The sequence below is a fragment of the Cervus canadensis genome, chromosome 1 (assembly GCF_019320065.1).
Source record: "Cervus canadensis isolate Bull #8, Minnesota chromosome 1, ASM1932006v1, whole genome shotgun sequence".
Classification (NCBI taxonomy): domain Eukaryota; kingdom Metazoa; phylum Chordata; class Mammalia; order Artiodactyla; family Cervidae; genus Cervus; species Cervus canadensis.
In genome coordinates this window covers 86,888,678-86,898,610 of record NC_057386.1, presented here as the reverse complement: position 1 = coordinate 86,898,610, position 9,933 = coordinate 86,888,678, and positions in this window count along the sequence as shown.

Here is a 9,933-nt window from a genome sequence, read left to right as displayed (position 1 = left end):
TGGTGATTAATGGAATTCATGGCAAAAATGTTCTTTCCTCTCTTCTAGTTGGGAAAGGTTTTTTGTTGGTTTTGCTTTATTATTACTTTTTTGTTTTTGCTAAACACAGGAGATCTTTGCTCAGAGACACAGGAAGTGTTTTTCTTCTCCCACTTTTGGGATTATGAGTGAGCTTGCCAAAGTTGAAGACAAATACTTCAGAACCCTTCAATAGATAATATAACTATATAATTAGTTGGAACTTGGAGAGATTCCCAAGACAGCTGAGAAATGGCCAGTAGTGTACACTGGTGGCCAGGAGCTTCTACATGTTAGACCAGGGGACTCACTCCTTTGCAATCCTCAAAGTTCTGCCACGTGCAGTTAGAATGATAGTTTCAGCCAATCTGAAGTAACATAAGTGATGCTAGTCATAGGATCTCTGAGCAAAGTGTTCAGACAGGGTTACCTGTTGGAGATTTCATCTCTTGCTTCTAGCATGGTGCCTGACACCCAGTAGGTACTTAGCAAATGTTCATGAAGTAAATGGTAATGTGTTCCTAGAGGTCAGTGACAGATTACAACATTTTACATCTGGTTCTAAGAAGTAAAGAGCTATATTGCCTGGCTGGCAAAATAATTATCACCTGAAAAAAGCATTTATTAAATATCTTCTAATTCATGAAATTTATCCTTTATTAGTTCATCTACTGTTTGTTTCAAATCTCTGAATAACAGAACTGTGTCTTTCATTATAGGGAATGTTGGACCACATGTCACTTGAAAGGTGTCTTTCCCTAAGTGTTTTTTAATGTACTGGCTTGAACTCAAAACTGGCCTATCAGGGATGGTTAATGTTTTCCTCATGAGGAATCTCGACGCAGTTGAATATTGTAATTTTTGCGTGTATTTTTATTAGCTCAGAATCTTTTCAGTTCATTTTTGCTAATCTACAATTTCTGTAATTATCACAAAAAAGTACTCTGGCAAATTAACTCCACTTCTTGATGCAGGCTTAATAGGAAAAAGTTGTTTTGAAAACACAACGGTTTATAAGCACTGCTTTACAAAACACGTTGCAACACACTTACACTTTGAAATACACTTTTAAATAGTGAAATAAGTTCACTGGTATTAAGTGGGTTTATTTCCATCCTTTATTTTGGCCTGTTAACTTCATTACTTAAGATACATCTGACTAGATGTTGGCAAAGGACCTCTTGGAAGCATGCAGTTATGGTGAAGGGGAGTGGAAGGAGCCCCTGTTTGTGGAGGAGAGTGGACGTCATTAGAAATAAGTGTGATTTGAACAGCTGACTCTGACGGCAGGCTCTTGAGAGAGTAATAATTGGTTATGTGAAAGTCGCTCAGTTGTGTCCGATTTTGCAACCCTATGGACTGTAGCCTGCCAGGCTCCTCTGTCCATGGAATTCTCCAGGCAAGAATACTGGAGTGGATAGCCGTTCCTTCTCTAGGGGATCTTCCCAACCTTAGGATAAAACCCAGGTCTCCCACATCGCAGGCAGATTCTTTACCATCTGAGCCAGCTGGGAAGCCCAATAAAATTATATGGCGATTATGCAGTGAATTATGCAGTGAATCTGTGGATTGAAAGTAACTAATAACTGCTTCATATAATCTAAGATTCAGAAATGCCTATGATAAATAACTACAAAGAAGTAGAATCAAAACGCAGTCCTGGATGTTTTGATCATTGAAACTGGAACAATGGGAATAACCATGAAAGCTTATTTCTAAAATAAATCCTTATAGGAGTCAGTGAGCAGAGACAAAAGCAGACTTTTAGAAGAACTAACTTCAAAAAAGATTCTCAAAAAAAAAAAAAAAAGCTTCTCTATATAATAGGGATCAAATTGTTAAACTAAAATGATCAAGTCCTCCCAGGGATACAGGTCATGTCTCAGCCATCACTGTTGACTCGGACATTTCTAGAGACCTGGTACACTCACTCTACCACTCTCCACTGTACTCAGTGCCCAGGCTTCTGGGCACTGAAGTTCGCCATCAGTCAGTTGGATGGTGGTACAGGACCAGCCTCTAAATACAGAGCTCCCGGGGCTCTGCAGTACACTGGAAAAGGTCTTGTGAGAGCCAGAAAGTGCAGCCTGAGTGTCTGGTAAGATCAAACCTGAAGAGAGAGGGAGATGAGGAGAAAGTTGAGTCATTACTCACTTCTTTTACTAACTCTCTGAAGTTGGCTGGCTTCACACTAGACCTGGTGATTAAGGGGAAAGAGATGGCTCTTACAATTCAACTTCTTTAAGTAGAAAGAAATTTAAAGCTTCCCCTGAGCATTCCTCTTTAAATGCTTCAAAACAAACCTCAGTGTCTCTAGGCTAGTGCCGGTTCTCATCTTGCACACAGCTGTTGATGGGGAGAGGGAGTGGGTCAGGCGTCTCCTATTGGACAGTGACTCTGTGGTTCTCTCCTTTTCACAGCAATCTCCCAAAGGGAGGAACAGAGTCACAACACCAAGGGTCAAACTGGCAACCTTGAGAGGTCATTCCACTCTCAGAGAGCACACACAGGCTGTTATTCTGAAGAGGGGAGACTGCTTGCAGTTTTCCAAGTAGGTAGTCTGGAGTTTGCTAAAGAAGTGCTTTTTTTTAAATAAATAAATAAATAAATAAAAAAAGAAGTGCTTTTTTGCTCAGTTATCCCTTGTAGAAGAGAACATATATAAAAGTTAAGAAGATTCAATACTGAGAATAATTTTTTTTACTTTAAAAATTTTTCTAATATATAAGTGTGATTCTTAGTTCCAGAGACTGAATTACTCAGTTATCAGAGATAATATGGATAAGGTGACAAGACCTATACCATCTACCTCGCTGCTCAAACAGAAATCTAGGATTCATGTTTAGTTGCATCATATGATTTCTTTCATTGCGGCACATGGACTCTCTAGTGGCATGTGGGCTCAGTAGTTGTGGCACATGGGCTTAGTTGCTCTGCAGCATGTGGGATCTTAGTTCCATGACCAAGGATCAAATCCACATCCCCTGCATTGCAAGACAAATTCTCAACAACTGCACCACCAGGGACATCCCTTAAAATATTTTAATTCATCCAGTTTTCTCCATTCCCATGACACCATTTTACTTTAAATCACAGCCCTATCTCACCTGAACAATTACAATAATCTCTTAAATAGAACTCACTCTTACTTCTCTATACTCTGTCTTGTGGTAGCCAGAGAGATTTTTTTTAAAAAACATCATACCTTTTATGAGGTTGTGTCATCTTCAGTGGCTTCCTTCAAGGGCTATAGATGATCTGGCCCTTCCCTACCATCTTAACTTTTTTGCTACCATTCTCTGCCTTCATACCATGGGCCTGTTTGAAGTCCCTGGGCTAAGCCAACCTCTTATCTGCCTCAGAGACTTGGCCCTCGTTTCCCCTGGCTGTAATGCTGGCCTCCTCGTGACTGGTTCTTTCCTATCTTTTAGGTCTTAGCATAAACGTCACCTCCACAGATAGGATATCCGCAACCTGTCCCCTTCCCTTGTTTTTCTCTTTTTATTAACATCCTCTGCTTATCATGTTCCTAGCACTTATAATCTGAAATTGTCCTATTTATTTGTTAATGTATATGCTGACTGTTGATCTCTTCTCTCCCACAGCAGAGTCTAAGCTTTTCCAAGATAGGAACCATACTTGCCTTTGTGACATCACTGCATCTACAATACTTGTAACAGTGTCTAGAACATAGTAGATATTCAGTGGGTATTTGTGAAATGAATGAATAAAGAATAAAGAAAGGTCATCTGAGCAGAGGTTAGCAAACTCTAACTAACCCGTCGAGGGCCAGAGAGTAAATATTTTAATGTTTGTCACCTACAATCTCTGTTGCCTGTTCTTCATGTAATGATCACTCTTTACTGTTACAAAAGCAGACCACGGGCTGGATGTGTCCCAAGGGTCATGGTTGCCAAGCCCTCATCTAGACTAAGGGAGAAGTTTACCCATGACCATAGTTACCTCTGATGTCTAACTTTTGTATGCTTGTCTGAGTTCTAGGATGTGGTAGATAAACAGGAGTAGCTGTGTCAGTTGTTATCTCCTTGTACATGACCTCTTAGTGAACCTGTTCCCCTCAGTTCTTGGAGAGGAATAACTTTATCAGATAAGATATCGCTCAGTCGTGCCTGATTCTTTGTGACCCAATGGACCGTAGCTCGCCAGGTTTCTCTGTCCATGGAGTTCTCCAGGCAAGATTTCTGAAGTGGGTAGCCAGTCCCTTCTCCAGGGGATCTTCCTGACCCAGGGCTAGAACCCAGCTCTCCCACACTGCAGACAGATTTTACCTTCTGAGCCACCAGAGAAGCCCTATTTATGGGAATAACCACCAGAGAATAACTTTATATGCTACCTGATTTCCTCTATACCTCCTACTTGCTACTCATGGCCGGTTGTACTAGAGCTAAACTCTACCCTAATCACATGATATCTCTGTGGAATTTGGAATTGGGCCACTAAAATTTAACCAATTAGATGCTGTGATGGGCTCTTGAAGTAAAATAGTTGAGTAGATCCAAAGCAAATGTAAGAGCATATTTTCAGAGAATGGAGATAACCACAATAAAAAGGAAGTCAGTCTACTAAAAACACTGAGAAAGAAGGAGCTACACAGGTAGAGGTAGAGACCTGAAGCCGCAGGGTCCTGTGAGAAAAGGACTAGCCTTGGGTCCTGTACATCAAGTCCCCTGGCCTGCATGGTCTAGGTTTGCTTTCTTATGTCCTTGATATCTGTGAAGTGGTCCGTTGTTATTGCTCCTTAACTGACGTAATTTGAGAGAGCTTCTATTCCTGACAATGGGACTGACTGTTTCAAGTTACTCTCAAAACTATCAATCAATACACACATATTTGACAGATGCCTGCTATGTTTAGGACATCTGATAGACATTATATGTACAAGAAGTTGTCACTGCCTTTAGGGAGGGTAAATATAGTTGAGGGATGAGACAGAAATGTACAAAATAATAATTAAAAGCATAAGGCCGTGTGTGGTAAGTACCTCATGACAGGATTCTATGTGTCTGAGGTTTAAAAAAAATCAATTTTAATGGTATTTAAAGCAAAATGAAAATGGATGCTGAGGAAATAATACTGTTTCAAAAGAATTACACAGTAGTGCATCCTTACAAATGAAATTGCTTTTTATTAAGAATTACACTTTTATTTATCTGAGTATTTAAAGGACATTTTAGCAGAATTTTAAAACTAGCCATGAGTCAAATCTATCCAGATTAACCGAGAGTAAACCATTCCTGTACTCTTTCTGAAAGAGATAATGACTGTCCTCAGACTATCTAAAAAATGTTTGGCCTTAACAACAAAGGACAGATAAAGTCCCTGGTGTGTTCAAAGTGAACTCAGGTATTTCATCGATACAGGCATCAGGTTACCGATTGCTTTAAAAATGCACTCCCTGATACTGTCTCTGTGCGGACAAAACATTCACTCTGAAAAACCATCTCTAGAGATCTGTGTCTAATATAAATATGTATAGGAATTAATTTTTCATGAAAAATGTGTAGAAATACCATCTTCTAGGGATGCTACCTATAAGATCTAAACATCTACTCAGTCTGAAGTGGAAATAAACTCCATAAAGAAGACAATTTTATCAGGATTTTTTGTTGTTGTTGTTGTGGCATGGGATATCTTTAATTTTGAAATACAAACTCTTAGTTGTGGCATGTGGGTTCTAGTTGCCTGACCAGGGTGGGCCCTGCATTGGGGGCACAGAGTCTTAGCCACTGGGCCACCAGGGAATTCCCTATCAAGATTTTTTTTTTAACGAAGTTTTTATCAAAGCATTGTTTTAAAAGGAAATAAAGATGGGAAGTGGGGAGTAATGAGATTAATTGCCTGCCATATGAATGTATAGAAATTCAGCCTATGTACCATAATCTACACTTTAGGTACCAGCGATTTTTCTTCATCCACTGAGTATACACACTTGATACAAAACAGGGGTATGAGTCAGTAATTAATTTGTGTTCATATGCCAATACTGATAGTATTAATATTATACTCATTAACTAATCAGTGATTCTCCAACTTAAGATCAGAATCACTTGGGAGCTTGTTGAAACAGATTTACTGAACTCCCAGAGTCGCTGATTTAGTAGGTGGGCTGACAACGTGCACTTCTAACAAGTTTCTAAGGTGATACCGATGCTACTGGTCTGAGCGACTGTACTGAGAACCAGGGAACTAACAACATTCACATAAGCCTGGACTTCCCTGCTGGATATGTCTAGAGTCCACTAGAACTCTGTGAAGAAACAGTCTGAGGTGATTTTCTTATGAATTCTAATGCTCAAAAGTCAGACAATGATTCTGGGGATTCTGTCTGTAATTCTGATTAATTTTTAATTTCCTCATTTTCACATAAGGCCCAATGCCAGCTCATAGTGGTAGCTTAGGTAAAGAGGTGCATGTAGCAGACTCCAGTGAGAGTCACCAGCAAGGGACCACAGCAGAAAATCTTCTCACCAAATTAGTTCACACTAATTGCTCTAGTGACTGTGCTGGGCCAGTCCAGTTGCCATGTTTGGAAAGGACTGTCCAAAAGAAATGGAGTACTGACACATGCTACTGCATGTGTGAACCTTGAAAATATTATGCTAAGTGAAAGAGGCCAGTCCTCAGAGACCACATAATATGTTATCCTATTCATATGAAAGTTCAGAACAGGAGGTCTATGGATACTGAGAGTAGACTGGTAGTTTTAGAGCTGATGGGGAAGGGGGGTGGGGGCCGTGGGGGAGGAAGTTATCTAAAGGGTACGAGGTGTCTTTTTGAGGTGATATAAATGTTCTAAAATTGTGGTGATGGTTGTACATACCTGTGAATATACTAAAAACCATCGAATTGTACACTTCAAATGAGTGAATTATATGATATGTGATTTACATCTCAATGAAGCTGTTAAGGAAAAAATACTGTCCGCTGGCAGTTTGGTCATCCTCATGCCATGCTCACCATCTTCATGGTGTCCAAAAAGCTTTCCCTGGTACTTGTGCATGCACAGACTGTCTCAAACAGATAGCCAGGCACTAATATTAGTGGCCGATTCCCAAAATATAATTAAGCTTTTGTTACCTATTACTTTTATCTGAAGTGGCAGAAGAAAGGTTATGAAAAAAGCACAAAAGACCAACAGAACAGTTTTCTGGCTTCTTTCGAAAGTGGTTTGTAAAATAAAAATTAAATGTTCCAAGTGTGAGAATTAGGAGAAATCACTGAGGCGAGGCCTACACCCTAGGAAAGCACAGTTTGAAGGGGACCATGAAACTTAGGCTTCAGAAAGCATCTTTATATATCCCACAGTATAGAGATGGTATTAAGAAGTGAAATAATTTTTCTTTCAAGGGCTACATGAAGAAGCTGGTATGTGAAGGAAAATGCCCTGAACTGTCCAGGCCTTGGACACACTTAAAAAAAAAAAAAAAAGCTTCAGAAAATGCAAGTCATCCCAGAAGCAAATTACCTCAGAGGTAATTCATGACTATGTTTGTGAAACATTTTCTGAGCACATATAATGGCCCCCAGCACTATCGTCAGACACTGTCCTAGGCTTAAATAATACCAAGGAAAGAGAGGCTGTCCCAGTCTTCAAGGAGCTTATTGTTCTACTACTTTCTGGTGACCACTTTGACAAATGGTGCTTTGGAAGCATGGAAAAGGGACAAGTAAATTATACCATGGGCTTAGAGACAACTTCCTGTAGAAAACGACCCTTCTGCCGAGTTTTAAAGGATAAGTAGAAGTTAGCTAGCTAGAGAATGAAGGGATAGGACATGGCAGTGTGACCTTAAGAGCAAATGAGGAAGCTTAGCTTTGGAAGGCACTGTTGGCAGTGGCTTGGCTCCTTCACAGTCCTGGCACATGCAGAATCGGTCTACTGTGGTTCTGGAATTCCCTGGGTAACCCTGATCTCTGGAATCTGGTGACATTACTTCCTCCTGTTATTTTTTCCACTCACAGAATTTGCCATTGGTTGTGGCTTGCTATCGTTGCTTGCTTCTGCTTGCCTCACCATCCTGATGACTTCTTAGCTCTTTCATCAGCTCTGTAACCAGTTTACTATAGTAAATGTCCTCTGTTCCAAAGACCAAAAGAGGAAAAAAAAGCAAAAGAAAAAAGTGGGAAGGCATAGAAATAACAGACAGTATCATTTCTGTTAGGAAACGGCAATTACTTGCGAATGGCTGGGGTGAACAGTTGTATGAGGGGAGAGGAACAAATAAAACAAGAGAAGTAGAGTGTTAGGTGCTAAACTGAAAGCCACAGAGAGTCATTGAAGGATTAAGCAGGTGTCTGATTAGCATTTAGTAAGATCACCCTAGGGCTTCCCAGGCACTAGTGATAAAGAAATGGCCTGGCATTGCAGGAGACATGAGAGACTCAGGTTCTATCCCTGGGTCAGGAAGATCACCTGGAGGAGAGCGTGGCTTCCCACTCCAGTATTCCTGCCTGGAGAATCCCATGGACCGAGGAGCCTGGCAGGGCTACAGTCCATAGGGTCCCAAAGTGTTGGACATGACTGAAGTGACTTAGCACACACGCATGCAAGATCACCTTGGTAGCAATGCAGAGAGCAGGTTTATTGGGGTTGGTCATGCTCAGCTTATCATAGGAAAACCATTTAGGAAACTGTTTCAATAACTTGGTGAAGGATGATACTGGCATGGACTAGGCAGCAATTCTCATATATTTTGGTCTCAAGCGCCCTTTATGCTCTTGAAAATTATTGAAGTCTCCAAGATAGCTGACTTAGTCCTCCGTGGTACATACAGACATAACAAAGTGATAGAAAAGAGATTACTTATTGATGAATATTTCCATTTAAGAGCCTAGAAAACTTTTCTGAAAAATCTCTTGGCTGATTCTCTTCTAGTGCTTAAACTAGTCACTGAAAACATGGGGCAGAGGAAACATCACGTCCTCTGTTTGAAACTAATCGTGATTCTGTCTCTGGAGCCAGGATTGGGGCTGGATTCAGCCTCTTCTGAAGGTTATGGAGGCATCAACCAACAAAAAAGGCCGTGGAAAAGGTAAGGGGTATTAGGGAAGCACTATTGGTGGCTGTCATAGGACTCATCAGTGTAGAAGTTGTCCATCAAAGTCCCAGATCTAGCAATGATTAGCCAGAGAGACGATGAAATAAAATGAGCTGTGACCTGAGGACTGGACTGTTATGTGCACTGACACTTAGGAAATGAGCAAAGGAAAGGCATGCTCTGAAAGAAAGTCTGGGGTAGAAGGAATAGTGGTTAGAATCATTGGGCTCTAAGTCAGGCTGCTATAGTTGAGCTCCGAGAATGCTGTTACCTGTCTGATCTTGAGAAAATTACTTAGATTTTCTAAATCTGTCTTCTCATCTAAAAGATGGCAGAAATAATTATGCCTATTTCATTAGTGCTATTAAGAGGAAGGATTAGATATAGTAATTGTGTAGTTGGCACAGAACCCTTATTAAATGAGGGCTATTGTCTTATTAGCGTTTGTATTAATGAGGATCTGCTTCAGAGATGGAAAGATAATCAGATGTAACAGCAGTCAGGAGAGAAGAGAATTAAAAAAAATATCTCCAGTGATAAATACTGAAAGAAGTTGCTTAAGATAAGGACTCTCATGCAATACTTAAGGGTTATCTTTTAGCATCTACTATTGGCTTATATTAAACTAGCAGTCAACTAAATCCACAAGATATTTTTACACAAGCTCTGGTCAGACTAGGTCTCCATCTTTCTGTATCTGTGTAGCTTGCTGCAAGATTTAATTTATGTACTACATTGTAGCTAACCACTAGCCTTGTAAGATTAATTTGAATCTTTGATTTATTTTGCTTACATTAGGTGACATTTCCATTGTTAATGTCATCTGCATATTTGATATGTATATCTTGTTTATTTT